This window comes from Coffea arabica, chromosome 6c (genome assembly GCF_036785885.1).
Source record: "Coffea arabica cultivar ET-39 chromosome 6c, Coffea Arabica ET-39 HiFi, whole genome shotgun sequence".
In the NCBI taxonomy this organism is placed as follows: domain Eukaryota; kingdom Viridiplantae; phylum Streptophyta; class Magnoliopsida; order Gentianales; family Rubiaceae; genus Coffea; species Coffea arabica.
Window position 1 is genome coordinate 31,980,416 of NC_092320.1, and position 17,002 is coordinate 31,997,417.

The window sequence follows — 17,002 nt, forward strand, 5'->3', positions numbered from 1 at the left end:
GGCCGGACTACAAGGTAATACTCGAGTATACCAAATGTTCACCCAGGTCACCATATCGCCCGACCGAGTCCGCTTCTGGCTCGAGTCGATCGGTAACAAGAGCAAGGGCCCAGTTCAGCCAAAAGGCTTACATTCATGCGCAACTAGTATTTCAACATTTAATCACCGAAAATTTCATATTTATTTAGGTCGAATGCGATAAAGTACACACTCACCTAGCAAAAGTTCATTTTAGAAATCATAGAAAACAACATTTAATCAAATAGTCACGAATAATCACATAGACCCAACAATCCACTTAGTCATAGAAACAAAACGTATATAGAACACTCACCTATTTAAGCAAAATAATGTCCAAAGTATCCTCCCGGATAACACTTTCAATCGCCAAGAAACCCTAATAATAGCCAAGAGAAAATATTACAGTTAAACCCCTCCAAAGGTTAAGTGGACCAAAGAAAATTCAAATAACTACTAATACCAAGCGTAAGTATAGTTTTCTAGTCCTCGAGCGTAAATTTGGGCAGCATACTCTTTGTGTTTACCAAATTTTCCAGCCATTTTGGCTTCACTATTTTTCTCAATCCAACCCAAAGTTGTCCATGACACAAATTCAGTTCCATAGCCATTCCATAGGCTCAATACAATACAAGAACAAAATTAAGTGATAACAAGTGCGGAAATGTAACCTAGCGGAAGATAGATTGGACGTGTGGTTGCGGAAAGAAAACATCCGAGGCTACGCTTATCAGATTGGTATGTAACTTATACCGTTTCGAAGCTAAGATGAAGTCCTACAACTTCCATGAAGGTCACTTAGTCAGATTTCCAGGGTAACCTGGTCATATTCCAAAGTTACAGAACCAACTTCCAACTTGACGGCTAATTAACCGCACTAGACTAGAATGGTCATATCTCAGGCTACCAAGGTCTGTTTAAGGTGTTCTTGGATGCGTTTAAAAGCTAAGACAGAGTACTAAAACTTTCATGTTTTGGAAAAAAGCTAACTCAGTACGGATGCTAGTGAATAAACATGATAAACTGGATAAACTGACCAAACGGAATACTGGGAAAAACCTTAAAACAGTGAGGGTATTTTGGTCTTTTCACAGGCTACGTTGTTCCGATTGAGCTGAAATTTTTTAAGAACCTATAAAATACCATTATATACAACTTTCATGTTTTATGCCAAGCCCAATTCGGCATCTAACATGGTGCAACAAAAACGGGCAGAATAGGATGAAATTTTCCAGAAATCTGAAATCTTTGGGTTTCAATGATAGTTTTCTTAATTTCTTGCTACACTTGCTACCAAAACCCCCTATATAACCTTATATACAACATATACTAACTATACAACAAGTTTAGGCAGAAATTAATGAAACTCTAACTTACATATTTCATCCAAAAATCACCACAACAACTTGCATCACTTGTAATCAAACCCAAAACATGGACTATTTAACATCTTAAACAAGAATAAAAGGATCAAAGCCATAGATCAGATTTTATACCTCAAAAAGAAGGCTTGCAAGAGTGATCCTCCACTATTTCTTGAAGTTTTTGGTTCCCTTAGCTTCCCAAGCTTCCAAACTTACAATCAATCGGTTTAGAATTCGATTTTAGCACTTGGTTGGTGTAAATCAAGAAGGAATTTGTTTTCTCTTGCTCTCCCTTTCTCTCTCTCTTGCTTGGTCAAGACCAGAAAAAATGAAGAAGAAAGATGGCTGAAGTGAAGGATAAAAAGGCAAGAAAAAAAATTAATTAAGGAGCCATGAGGTGGTGACACTTGGCGCCACCAAAGCCATGCAAATTTTTCTCTCTCTCCCTTACATTTTTGGCCACAAATTTTGGTCAAAGGCAGCTGGAAATGAAGGGATATTTTGCTCAAATATCAATGAGCTCATGTGGTAAGAAAGTGGTGGTCCAGTGGTGTGTTCAATCGGTAGTGTGCGGTACACGTAAATTCACACCGTTTTTCTTTAAAACACCCGTACTAGGGTTTTTACTTCCTATTCACTAACCTTATATCATTGCTCCTAATCACATGTTATTTCTCACTTAAAAGTCACTTTTAATCACCAAATTTGATCCTTGCTCCGTACCGAAAAATCATCCGGCAAAAATCGCGAAAACCCTAATTTGCTCCAATTTTGAAAACGAAGAGTGAAACCCTACTTTCTAGGTTCATTTGCACTTATTGGAGAATGATTGGATAGTAGGGCTTTAATAAATAATAATTCCAAATAAAAGGGCATTTTTTTTGAGAAAAATATAAGAAATTTGCGAGTCCTCACACACTCTCCCCCTTAAAAGAATTTCGACCTCGAAATTCATACCTTCCGTCGCCTCGGAGGACCCCAGAACTTGTTGCTGATCTACGGCATAAACTTGTGTCAATACTTTTGTTCGATTTCCTCTTTCATGAGGTTGTTTCGGTTTGGTTCCTTCCACTTGTTGAGTACTACCCTCTCGTGGCTGTTTCTTCGGGCAATTGTTAAGTCGATGATTGCTACTCCCACAAATCAAACATTTTCCCCCTTTCCGCCAGCAATCATTCTCAGTGTCATTTGCCTTTCCACAGTATCCACAGGCCAATCGAGGAGCTACTGTTGGATCTTCTCGAGAAATGTCCTTTGATCCGATCTGACTTCCTTTCATGGACCTTTCACCTAATGCTCTTAATGTCCAAGGTGGGCGAGGTGAATAGTTCACTTTTTGTACTTTGGAGAGCATTGTCTTTTCTCCGAATTCCTCAGGTGTGCTGCTGGATATATCTCTCTTCCGCGTTTGAAAGGCTTTTACTTGGGCTTTCACATCCTCAATTCTTTGGGCCTTCTCAAGAGCCTCTGTAAACGTATTAATTTGAACTGCCGCTAATGCCTCCTGGATTTCCAAATTTAGTCCTTGTACAAATCGTCTTATTCTCCGTCGCTCCGTAACCACCAATTCGGAAGCGAATTTAGATAGTCTAGTAAATTTGGTCTCATATTCAGCCACACTTAGGGTTCCCTGACGCAAGCCAATGAATTCGTCCTCTCTCCTTTCTTGGACTAAAGGTGGGAGATACTTTTCGTTAAATTCCCTTACAAAGTTCGCCCATGTCCATACTGTCTGTTCTCTTTCCCACTTGGCCTTAATTACATTCCACCACGCGCGGGCTGGTCCTTCGAATTGAAATACAGCAAAATTTACTTGTCTTTGCTCCGTGTAATTCAAAGCCGCGAAGATATTAATCATTGCCTCCAACCACTGCTCAGCTATATCTGGATCAGGCCCTCCTTGAAATTTCGGAGGTAGAAACTTTTGGAACCTCTCAAGAGCCTTATCCTCTCCGATCTCAGGATTCCGGGGTTGATTCACTGGCATTTGGCCTTGTTGATCTACCAGTCGTGCCAGGATATTTGTCATTTGTTGCATCGCCGTTGCCATTTGATCTCCAGCCTCAACCCTCGGTCCCTGTTCTTGCTCGGCCACTGTTTCTCTTTCTTCCCTCGGTTCTTGAGCTTGCCTAACTCCATGGCCACGACTAGTTCCACGTCCACGACTACGTCTCCCGTCCATATATATGTTTTCCCTCTCTCTTTTCTTTTCTTTTTTCTAAAAAGGTAATTTAGTAAATAAACACAGTAAATTGACTACAGTAACAAATTCTAGCATTCCAAATACACCAATAAACATATACGCACATAACATGCCATATCAAGAAAACGGATAAGCAAATACACAAATGCATATCAAGTTGGACAGATAACCATGTACACACATGTATACTAACGTCATGTAGTAACAATATACAGGTAAATCAAAAGGAAAAGGCAAAGTCGTCCTAGTATCAGCCCGTCCAGTCCCTCACATCACTTACTATCCAAACTAGATGTCCCTCACGTCACTTACTAACGTTTTGTGCTCATTCTAGTCAGACAAAGCCTGTTCATGTTCCCAAAATGCAAGTCTCAAGTACTTAGCAGCGCCTCAACTCTGGAGTATTCAGGCACAAGAATCCGAAATAAGATAATCCACATCTCGAGCTGCAGTCCCAAGAGTAAACTATCTACAATCGGAATTCCTACCAGACATACCTATCTATGATCCTCAGATACCATGAGAAAGATTTAAGGCCTCTAACATTCGCAATTCATAGCTTCACTTAGTCCCTCATACTTATTCACCACTTAGTCCAGGGTCACTCCGCGCCGAGACCACGCGAAGCAGCTATAGGTTTTATCCCTCAATCGCTTAACTTTCAAGTCAAATCGAATCAAATCAAATCCCACAGTCCGGCATCCTAAATTTCAAGCCTAGGATACACTACAGGAATCTGAAACCTAAGCTATGATACCACCTGTGACGGTCCCACTTCCCCCTAGGGCGTACCAAAGGGTTCGGCGGGTCGACTGCCTAGCTCTCACCAGGACTCACTCGTTCACTTCAATCCTCAATTAAAATCAAAATAAATCACGTGAATAAATATAATGACGATCCAAAACTTAACGCAAAACTTATGTACATTACTATCTCAAAAGGGAGTACAAACATCGAATATACAAAGGTTCTCGGTTCACCACACATCCAGCCCGTGCCAAGCACTAGGGCGAGAACCATTACAAAACCAAAAACTAGTCTAGGCTAGTCTAAACTGAGCTCTCGTCCTTGCTCGCCTTCCCCTGTTAAGGAAAACAAACTAAAGGGGTGAGCTAAAAGCTCAGTGAGATTCTATATACAAAAACAAGTAATTGAACAAGGACATTAATCATGTAATAACAAATAATCCAGAAAACATGTCCAATATAAAGCAATGATAATGCATTCATTAAAAGGATACGGGCTCACAAGGAGCTATTTGTTCGTTCGTTCGTTCCCTTGACATTTCACCTTATTACTCCAATTATTTGAAAATTTCCTTTTTTGAGAAGTAAAACCCTCGTGCCTGCGTTCGTTCATTCATCCCTTTCCGGACGTTGGCCGGACTCCACCCATCCGGACATGGCCGGACTATAAGGTAATACTCGAGTATACCAAATGTTCACCCAGGTCACCATATCGCCCGACCGAGTCCGCTTCTGGCTCGAGTCGATCGGTAACAAGAGCAAGGGCCCAGTTCAGCCAAAAGGCTTACATTCATGCGCAACTAGTATTTCAACATTTAATCACCGAAAATTTCATATTTATTTAGGTCGAGTGCGATAAAGTACACACTCACCTAGCAAAAGTTCATTTTAGAAATCATAGAAAACAACATTTAATCAAATAGTCACGAATAATCACATAGACCCAACAATCCACTTAGTCATAGAAACAAAACGTATATAGAACACTCACCTATTTAAGCAAAATAATGTCCAAAGTATCCTCCCGGATAACACTCTCAATCGCCAAGAAACCCTAATAATAGCCAAGAGAAAATATTACAGTTAACCCCCTCCAAAGGTTAAGTGGACCAAAGAAAATTCAAATAACTACTAATACCAAGCGTAAGTATAGTTTTCTAGTCCTCGAGCGTAAATTTGGGCAGCATACTCTTTGTGTTTACCAAATTTTCCAGCCATTTTGGCTTCACTATTTTTCTCAATCCAACCCAAAGTTGTCCATGACACAAATTCAGTTCCATAGCCATTCCATAGGCTCAATACAATACAAGAACAAAATTAAGGGATAACAAGTGCGGAAATGTAACCTAGCGAAAGATAGATTTGACGTGTGGTTGCGGAAAGAAAACATCCGAGGCTACGCTTATCGGATTGGTATGTAACGTATACCATTTTGAAGCTAAGATGAAGTCCTACAACTGCCATGAAGGTCACTTAGTCAGATTTCCAGGGTAACCTGGTCATATTCCCAAGTTACAGAACCAACTTCCAACTTGACGGCTAATTAACCGCACTAGACTAGAATGGTCATATCTCAGGCTACCAAGGTCTGTTTAAGGTGTTCTTGGATGCGTTTAAAATCTAAGACAGAGTACTAAAACTTTCATGTTTTGGGAAAAAGCTAACTCAGTACGGATGCTAGTGAATAAACATGATAAACTGGATAAACTGACCAAACGGACTACTGGGAAAAACCTTAAAACAGTGAGGGTATTTTGGTCTTTTCACAGGCTACGTTGCTCCGATTGAGCTGAAATTTTGTAGGCACCTATAAAATACCATTATATACAACTTTCATGTTTTATGCCAAGCCCAATTCGGCCTCTAACATGGTGCAACAAAAACGGACAGAATAGGATGAAAATTTCCAGAAATCTGAAATCTTTTGGTTTCAATGATAGTTTTCTTAATTTCTTGCTACACTTGCTACCAAAACCCCCTATATAACCTTATATACAACATATACTAACTATACAACAAGTTTAGGCAGAAATTAATGAAACTCTAACTTACATATTTCATCCAAAAATCACCACAACAACTTGCATCACTTGTAATCAAACCCAAAACATGGACTATTTAACATCTTAAACAAGAATAAAAGGATCAAAGCCATAGATCAGATTTTATACCTCAAAAAGAAGGCTTGCAAGAGTGATCCTCCACTATTTCTTGAAGTTTTTGGTTCCCTTAGCTTCCCAAGCTTCCAAACTTACAATCAATCGGTTTAGAATTCGATTTTAGCACTTGGTTGGTGTAAATCAAGAAGGAATTTGTTTTCTCTTGCTCTCCCTTTCTCTCTCTCTTGCTTGGCCAAGACCAGAAAAAATGAAGAAGAAAGATTGTGAGGACTCGCAAATTCCTTGTATTTTTCCTCAAAAATACCCTTTTATTTGAAAATTAGTATTTACCAAAGGCCACTACCCAAATATTTCACATTAAGTGTAGATAAACCTAGAAAATAGGGTTTTACGCTTCGGTTTCAGGTTTGGAGCAAAATTAGGGTTTTCGCGATTTTTCGCCGGATGAATTTTCGGTACAGAGTAAGGATTAAATTTGAGGATTAAAAGTGACTTTTAAGTGAGAAATAATATGTGATTGGTAGCAATGATATAAGGTTAGTGAATGGGAAGTAAAAACCCTAGTACGTGAGTTTTTAAGAAAAACGGCGCGAACCGGCGGGTCCCGCGCACTATCGTTTGAACGCACCACTTGACCACCATTTTTGCTTACCAAACAAATTTATTGAACTTGAGCAAAATATCTTCTCTCTTGGCAGCAAGCTTGACCGAAATTTGTGGCTCATAAGCAAGGGAAAGAAAGAGAAAAATTAGTGGCCAAGATTAGGCCAAGTGTTGGGCAATTTGTGGACATCATTAGTTCTAATCTTTTGGCTTTAATATAAGACAACTTAGCTTCATACCTCTTCATATTTCTGCCAAGGGAGCTGAGAGAGAGAGAGGAGAAGAACAAGAGTGAACTTTCTTCATTTCTTCTTGATTCAAGCTACAAAGTGAGAAATCAAAAGAACTAAACCGATTAAACTTCTCCTTGAGTGATTAGCTAGTGTTTGGTGGTGAAATTTTGGAAAGAGAAGGCTTGGGCTACACTTGGAGAACTCATATTAAGGTAAGGAAGATGATATCTCTCTAAATTTTTCTTTCAATCTTGGTTAAATTAAGTCTAGTAACTTGAGTAGTTGTGGAATCATGGATGCTAGCATGTTTGGAAGTTTTTCCCCTCTTTATATGATGAACTAGGGTTTGGGAAATTCTGCCCAACTTGTTGTATGATGCTTGTATGTTACAATTAATGTTGTATAAGATGTTTTGGTAGTGTGAGAAGTGAGAAATTGGGGAAAGTTGCACTAGAAACTACAAATTTCAGATTTCTGGAAATTCTAGCTTCCATTCTGTCCGGTTTGGTAACTGCATGTTAGAGGCCGAATTAGACTTGGGTCAAAGAAGAAAAGTTGTAGAGAATGGTATTTTGTAGGTGCCTGTAAAATTGTAGCTCAATCGGAGCAACGTAGGTCATGAAAAGTCCGAAATACCCTTACTGTTTTAAGTATTTCCCAAGCAGTCCGTGTGATCAGTTAAGTCCAGTTTATCACGTTTTTCGACTAGGATCCATTCTGATTTAGCTTTTTGCCAAAACATGAAAGTTGTAGTATTCTGAATTAGCTTTCAAATTCCTCTAAAAACACCTGATTCGGACTTGTGTACTCTGAGTTATGTCCATTACAGTGTTCTGCGTTTAAACAGCCGACGAATTGGTTTCTGGTTTAGGAATTCGAGAATTTAACCAAGTTAAATTAGAAACTGGACTAAGTGACCTTCATGAACATTGTAACCCTGAGTCTTAGCTTCAAAACGGCGTAGGTTACGTCTTAATCCGATAAGCGTAGCCTCGGATACGTTATTTCCGCTTTCATACGTCAAATCTGTCTTTTGCTAAATTGAATTTCTGCACTTGTTATTACTGTATTTCTTATTCTTATGATATTGTGAGCCTATGGAACGGCTCTTGACTTGAATTGCTTATGTGTGATGTTGGGTTGTGGTTGAGGAAAAATAATGAAGCCAAAATGGCTGGAAAATTAGGTAAACACAAAGGGCGTGCTGCCCAAATTTTCGCCCGAGGTCTAGGTTTCTATTTGAACTTGTATACTTTTGTTAGGCCAATACCATGACCGGTTTTCCATTTTAAAACATGATTTTTCATCCTTGGGTTCAAACAACCCTCTTCTTACTTGAAAGTCATCTTTACACGTTTCACTCTTAATTAGTCGGGTATCTTCGTTTCCCTTAAATGTTTTGCTCGATAAACTGTAATATGTTCTCTTGTTCAACCTTAGGTTTCATTGGTGACTAAGGGTAATATCCGGAAGGATTTTGCATGTTATTTTGCATATCTAGGTGAGTGTTCCTTATTTGACTTTATGGCTTGTTGTTATCATTTGCTAATGTGTTAATTGCTTTTAATGATTTCCAAAATGAGCTTTCTAGGCGAGTGTGTACTTTATCGCACTCGACCTAAATAACTGTGCAATTTTCAAGGATTTAATGATTGAAATGTTACTTGCGCATGAATGTAAGCCTTTTGGGCTGAGCTGGCCATTGCCCCTTGTTACCGGTCGTCTCGAGCCAGAAGCGGACTCGGTCGGGCGATTAGGGACTTGGGTGAACGTTTGGTATACTCGAGTATTACCGTGTAGGTTGGTGGAGACTGGCCAACGGCCAGGACGGGGGTGAATGAATGAATGAACGAACGAACGAACGAATAAGGGTTTATTGATAAACGAAAAATGCATTTTCTAATGATTGGAGGAATAAGGGGAAATGTCAGGAGAACGAATGAACGAAATAACGAATTGCTCCTTGTGAGCCGTATCCTTTTAATGAATGTGTTACTATCGCTTTCCATTGTAAATGTTTCTCGAATTATTGATACTCCATGTTTAATGTATTGGATTGTATATCTGATTATGTGTTCGGAACCTCACTGGGCTTTTAGCTCATTCCTTTAGTTTTGTTTTCCTTACAGGGGAAGGCGAGCGAGGACGTGAGCTTGAGATAGACTAGCCAATCTAGTTTTGTTTCTTTTGTTTCTTTTGTAGCGGTTCTCGCCTAGTGCTTGGCACGGGCTGGACGTATGAAGGATTGAGAACCCTTGTATATTTGATGTTTATATTCTCTTTTGGGTTGGCAATGTATATAAGTTCCGCTTTAAGTTTGGATCAATGCCCTATTTATTCTAGTGATTTATTTCAATTTTTAATTGAGAACTGTAGCGAACGACTGAGTCCCGGCGAGAGCTGGGCAGGCGGCCCGCCGAACCCTCTGGTACTCCTTAGGGGGAGGTGGGGTCGTTACAAAGATGGCTGAAGTGAAGGATAAAAAGGCAAGAAAAAAAATTAATTAAGGAGCCATGAGGTGGTGACACTTGGCGCCAGCAAAGCCATGCAAATTTTTCTCTCTCTCCCTTACATTTTTGGCCACAAATTTCGGTCAAAGGCAGCTGGAAATGAAGGGATATTTTGCTCAAATATCAATGAGCTCATGTGGTAAGAAAGTGGTGGTCCAGTGGTGTGTTCAATCGGTAGTGTGCGGTACACGTCGGTTCACACCGTTTTTCTTTAAAACACCCGTACTAGGGTTTTTACTTCCTATTCACTAACCTTATATCATTGCTCCTAATCACATATTATTTCTCACTTAAAAGTCACTTTTAATCACCAAATTTGATCCTTGCTCCGTACCGAAAAATCATCCGGCGAAAATCGCGAAAACCCTAATTTGCTCCAATTTTGAAAACGAAGAGTGAAACCCAACTTTCTAGGTTCATTTGCACTTATTGGAGAATGATTGGGTAGTAGGGCTTTAATAAATAATAATTCCAAATAAAAGGGCATTTTTTTTTTAGAAAAATATAAGAAATTTGCGAGTCCTCACAGATTCCATGGGAAGTTGATGAATACTAAGGTGAAACTTAGAAGCTGGAATGCGTAGGTGTTTGGAAATATATTCTAGAATGTGAGAGATCAGAGAACGACCTACAGCAAAGGGAACAGGAGTTTGACTTGGTGCGGGACCCGACATCGAGAGCTGGATTGGGTGACGCTCGTGCTCATCATGCACGGGCTATCGCTCTAGAGGGTGAGTATTGGAAGCAAAAATCAGCTATTAGATGGATCCAAATGGGAGATGCAAACACTAAATTTTTCATGCAATGGTGAAACAGTGAAGGAACATGAATTTTGTTACTAGAGTGAGAGGGGAAAATGGACAATGGATAAAGGACTATGAGGGGATTAAGAGCTCGACCACTCAGTGTGATGACCCGAAAAATTACTTTTATTTTATTTCTTTGAATACATTTTCTTTAATTTACTTTATTGCTTGAATTTCCTAGAATTTTTATAAGTGAGTCATGTTTTTAAATCATTTTCCTTCTATAAGTTAGTACATGTTAAGTTCATAGTGCATTATGGAAGTGGGACCCATTAGTGAGGTGCGTAATAAATTTAGTGAACAAAAATGGGTATTTTATTGGAAGGATTATGTGATTAGAAGTGTTAAGAGAGGATTAGAGGAAAACCATATAGATTCGCCATTAGAGACAAAGGAAAGACAAGAAGATAAGCTTGAAACCCTACTGCGACACTTATCAGCCACCTAACCATCCTTTGACCAAGATTAGTCTTGGCTTTATCTTGAAAAATTGAAGCAAATCCTCTATCTTCCCCTCCCCTTCATGGCCGAATCTCCTTGAGAGAAAAGAGAGAAAGAAAACTCAAATTCCAACTTCAATCCTTGCTTGAATCTTCAAGATTTCATCCTGAGCTTGCAATCCAAACCATAGAAAGTGATTTAAGGAAGGAAGAAGACCTTTGGTGGAGAAAGTTGGGGAAAAAGGAAGCTTTTGGTTGCTCTTTTTCATAGAGTTTAAAGGTAATCATGTTTAAAAACCATCTCTTCACTTTTAACTTGCATTTTAGTAGATTTAAGGCTTGATTATGGTGGATTGTATGGAAAATTTCATGGTTTGTGTAGCAAATTAAAATTTCCAGTTTTAAATGAAGAATTCCAGCTTTGATATGGTCCTTTCAATTTTGCTATGATCTATTAGCTTTACCATGTGGATTATCTAACCTTTGTATGTTCTTTTAGCTTCATTATAGAAAATTTCAGTTTGTGACCATGATTCAGCTTAGGGTTTGCATTTTTCAGCCTTGGTATGATGATATATGGGCTGGATATTTGTACATTTTTGTTAGCCTTATGGTCTAGAACTAGTGTCTTTTATAAGCTAGAACTTATGGTCTTTAATTGTGGTGGATTGGTTATGAAGTTACACTATGAGTTGAAGGAAATTAGGGAAAAACAAGGGGGAATGCTCGCCAATTTGGAAGTAGCTTGTTTTGCTTTCATTGTGGGGTGTAATTGTGGTAAATTTGTATAGGGTACTTGATAAAACCCTAAGCTCTATTGGTGTATTGAATTTTGGTTGAATTGAAGAGTTTTCATTGGTGTTTTCTTCGGATTTTTCTAGCTACAAAATACCTTGCTGGCCGAATTGAAGGTGATATGTTTCACCTTGTTTTTCAACCTTTTCATGCTAAGTTTTGGTCAAATCTTGTTCTAAACATTTGTTAAGATTCTTGTGTATTGAACTCGGGTAAAAACCATGCATTTTGATAGATGAGAACCTCATCATTGTGCTTGTTTCATTGCTGGAAATTTTGGGAGGGCAGGGCAGCTTTATACTCTACTGTCATTTGCCTTAAAGTCCATTGGTTTGGGGATCTTTTGGACTCAATCTTGTTCATATCACTTGCTAAAACCTTGAATTGCAAAGGTCTGTTGAATTGGAGTGAATATCATAACTTAAAGAGGTGAACTACCTTGTTTTTCTTCACTATTTTGCTGCTGGAATTTTCCAGCCATGAATTGAAATGAAGAATTCTTTGATTACTCATGTTTTTTGGGTCCAAATGCCCTCTTTTCACTCCAAAATCATACTTGAATCTTTACTCTAGAAAGCACTTGGATTTTCCTTGGTTTGCATCTTCGAATTTGTCTTTGAACTTTGTGTTTTTGAGAGGCCAACTTGATAGGTGTATGGCTCATAGTTTAGCCTAATTGTGAACTTAGTTCACCTAAGTTTTGGATGGTTGGACCATAATACATTTTTCCTGGTTTCTCTTAAGGTTTGACGGTGAATACAATAGTCACTCGGAGACAAGCTTTTAACATGCTTTACTTTGAACTGGTGAGTGTTCCAACTGCATGTTCCATGCACATTGTTGCAAGAAATTCCTAAGCACTTGATTTCCATTTCTTAGGCGAGTGTGTACTTTATCGCACTTGGTCTAACTCGACTAACTTTTGATATCTCGTTCGTGCATGTACAAGTAACTTGATTTACATGTAACCTGTATCTTGACTTCAAATACTTGAAATGCTTGAAAACGTGACATGCTGAGCTTAATTGTGACTTGATCATGGCTAGGTGAGTGTGTTCTCATATGCACTCGACTTCCATGAACTTGAAATACTTGATCTTGCATGCGGACTTGCATGTACATTTGCATGATTGTAGACCGGCTGTATATTTTCTTGTAGTGGTTGAACTGGGCACTTGGACCCTTATCCGAGACGTCGGTTAAGTGGGAACTTGGATTACTCATGAGTATGCTTGGATGTAAGTTGGTAACAGCTAAATTAAGCCTTTGTTAGACCTCTTGCTTGAGACCAGCCTTAGAGCGATCGGGTAAGCTGGGCAACCTTGGGTAAAGGACGAAGTTCCTAACCTGTTTACTCGTGACTTGAATTCCTAACTTGAACTCGTGATATGCTTGAATACGGAGCGTTAGGTGACAACTAACGTCTCCAATCATTACCTACGTGAGCGTTGGATGACAGCCAACGACTCTACTCGTGAATACTTGAATGCTTGGGACTTTAAGCCCAGATCTGAAACACTTGAATACTTGGGGCTATAAGCCCAACCCATGGCTAGTTGGTCGAATTGAGCCGGCAAGGGTTTAGTCGAGGAGATGGACGAACCCTACGTACTTGATTGGCGTTCGGGCCAGGTAGAGAGATGATTGGTGGATGGAGATCGACATTTAGTAGGGATCTCTGGACATTATAATTTCATGGTTGACAGAGAGTCAACGGACCTTGGACAAGCTACCGTGGTACCTGCTCCTGAGAGCAGACTATATTCTTTAATAAGAATGTGTTCTTTACTGTACACTATTGCATGATCTATCTAGTTACCTATTTTACTATATATTATGTCCTGATCTATTCGGGCTTGATTTAATTGTACTTGCCTGCATTCTTGGAATCTCACGGGGTTCTAGCTCATTCCATGAATTTTCTTTTCCTTACAAGGGTAAGAACGTGAGAGTGGGAATTGGAAAAGACATAGACTTTGTTTAAGTTTTGTTAGTTACTCGTGTAGGCACTCCTTAGGTCTCTAGCGGGTTTGTTTGGTTTTATTTTATAAGCTTAACTCCTCGACTGTATTTAAAGATTGTTTGGCCATTTGATGCCCATGATTGTATATAATATCTAAGGTTGTAATTGTTATTGCTCTCATTGTTGAGGTTTATATTTGGTATTTTTTGATTACGTGAGTGTGTCGCACCGAGAGTTGGGTAGGCGGTCTGCCAAACCCTTGGGTATGGCCTAGGGAGAGGTGGGATCGTCATACTCAGTATTTTGCAAAATTGTTTTGTGAGAACCCATAAATTTTCTTACTTTCTAGGGTTTTATTTTATTTAATCGCACGTTTTCTGTAATTTCTTTATTAGGAAAAATTTTCTAAATCATTTTTATGAGTAAATAGGGTTTTTAAATCATTTTTCTAGTATAAGTGAGTTCATGAGATTTTAGAAGTGGATACCGGGCGTGGGACCCGCTAATGCCGAAAGTTCGGTAAAACTTGGCCAGTTAGGTTAAGTTTCATATACTGAGATTAATTTAGCAGGTGTTAAAAGATAATTAGAGATGACTAGATGGATTGGTGTGAGAGGGACAAGAGGATAGCCATACATTAATGGTGGTGACAAGTGTCACTTGGAGAGTAATTCTTACCTTTGACCACTATTCACTACTTTACCAATTAAATAAAAAATTGACTAAAAAATCACCCAAATTTCAAGCTTCTTGGGCAGCCATCTCCAAGGGAAAAGAAAGAAAAACTCTCAACTTTCTTGCTTCTCATCTTGCACAATCTCTCAATTCAACCGATTAAACTTGAGTTTCCTCCATAAAAACCCCTAATCTAGTGGTAGTGAGGTTGGTTGTGAAGTAGTTTGGAAGATTAAGGTGCTAAGTTGCTTCCTTTCTTGGGTTGGTAAGGTGAGTAGCTAAGGGACCTCTCTTTTCTTTCCAATAATGCTTAATTAGTGACCCATGTGAGATGAAGTGATGATTTTAGGAGTTGTTTCATGACTTTTAGTTGAGTTTGGTGAATTTTCATATTTACTCATGATTTTTCTGTTCTTATATGTTTAATATTGTTGGGCCATGGATGATAGCTTGGAATGGTCTAGAATGAAACTATAGTGCGTAAATTGTGGTTGTTTGCAGAAAATTTCCGCATTTGACGGAAAATTTCAGAATTAGGGTTTGAATTTAGGGCTTTTCTAGGGATTCTATATGGCACTTGTATTGGCTTGGATGGAAGGATTTTATGGCACTAATAAGGTGTATTGAAGGGTTTATAACTTGTAGTGGTAATGGTGGTTGTGTTTGGAAAGTATAGGTGAAGGTGTGTAAGTTGGAACTTAGAACATTAAGGGGAAATGCCGTCCAATTGGAGGTTCTTGTGTGAGATTGGGTTTGGGTTGTTTTAGGGATAACAAGAGACCTTAGGGTTGCTTGAACCCTTAGTGCCAAGTGTTTCTTATTTTATTTGCAAGTTTCCTTGGTTTACATTAATGACTTGTAGCTTTGAATTCATGACTCGTAATTGAGTCTCATTGTACTTATTTGAATGTTTTAGGGCGTGACGGTGGTCCGAGACGCTCGTCGGGTGAAGAAGTGTGAAAATTATCTTAGCTTGCTTGGTGAGTGTACTACTCACTTGTTTGTTACTATGTGGCCTTGTTTTACTTGAAATTGATGCCTTGAATGCTTAATTGTATCGTTGCAATTGATTAAAGCGAGGGTGTATGTGACGTCCCCACTTCTCCCAAGGGCGAACCTGAGGGTATCAGTGGGACGCTTGCCTAACTTGCGCCAGAACTCAAAATTTCAAACAACAAAAACTAGATAAATCGAAGAGTACTATTCACAATATAGCCAACTCCAAAAGAGTTTCATTTACATCCTCAAAAGTAGCTACTCAGACCACTACATTACATTATGATAACAACTGGCAGAAAGTAGACCCTAAGGAGGGTTCTTATACAAACCACCAAAACAAAAACAACCATCTTAATTGTCCAACTATTACAAGCAAACCTAACTATACTAGTGAATGTGCCAAGTGTGACGCCCCAAAAGAATGAGTGCGAGAACCCGAAAATTTTCTAAGTTTCTAGGGTTTATTTTATTGATCGCCTGCCTTTTTGACAATTTCTTTATTAGAAAATTTTCCCAGATAATTTTATTGAGTAAATATAGTTTTTAGATGATTTTTCTAGTATCGGTTAGTTTTTGAGAAATTAAGAGCATATACCGGACGTGGGACCCGCTAGTGCAGAAAGTTCGGAAAAATTCGGCCAATTAGGTTAAGTTTGGGATACTGTGATTATTTTACAAGGTGCTAAGAGATAATTAGATGTTACTTAGATGGATTATTATTGGAGAGACAAAAAGATAAGATTAAAACCCTAAAGGACCATTTGTCACAAAACCATTGGACCTTGACTCTTGACCAAGACTTTTTTGATCTTTATCTTGGAAAAATTGGACAAACTTTCTTCATTTCTTTCATGCTCTTGGCCGAACCTCTTAGAGAAAAGGAGAGAAAAATTCCTTCATCTTGTTACTTCAATTCTTGTCCAAATCTTGAGTTTCAACCGATTAAATTGCAACCCACTCCATAAAACTTGCTAGCTAAGGAAGATTGAAGCTCTTGGTGGAGTTGTTTTGGAAGAAATATCCCTAAGTCATCACCTTTCTTGATATTTGAAGGTATCATGTCTAGCCATCCTTCCTTTGTTCTTGATTATGTTAAATTAATGACTTGTGATAGCTAAAGAGATGTTTTAGTGGAAAAATTCTGGCTTGAATGCAAAAATTTCCAGTTAGGGTTTCATTTCCCCAATTCTGCTCGGCACTGTAGCACCTAGTTAGAGGCCGAATTGGCCTTATCACAAAACATGAAATTTGTAGAGAATGATGTTTTCTAGTTGTCCATAAATTTTCAGCCCAATCCGACCTGGGTAGCCTGAGATAAGACGGAAATACCCAGACTGGTCTAGGTAGGAGTTCAGTGAACAGGGTTGTCTTTTCACCCAATCTGATCGTGACTTTTCACCATGATCCTTACAGAATTCGATTTTGGCCAAAACATGAAAGTTGTAGCCAAGGGTATAAAATAGTTGCCTACAAAATTTCAGTTTGATCCGACCTCTGTAGCATGTGAAATGACCGAAATACCATTGA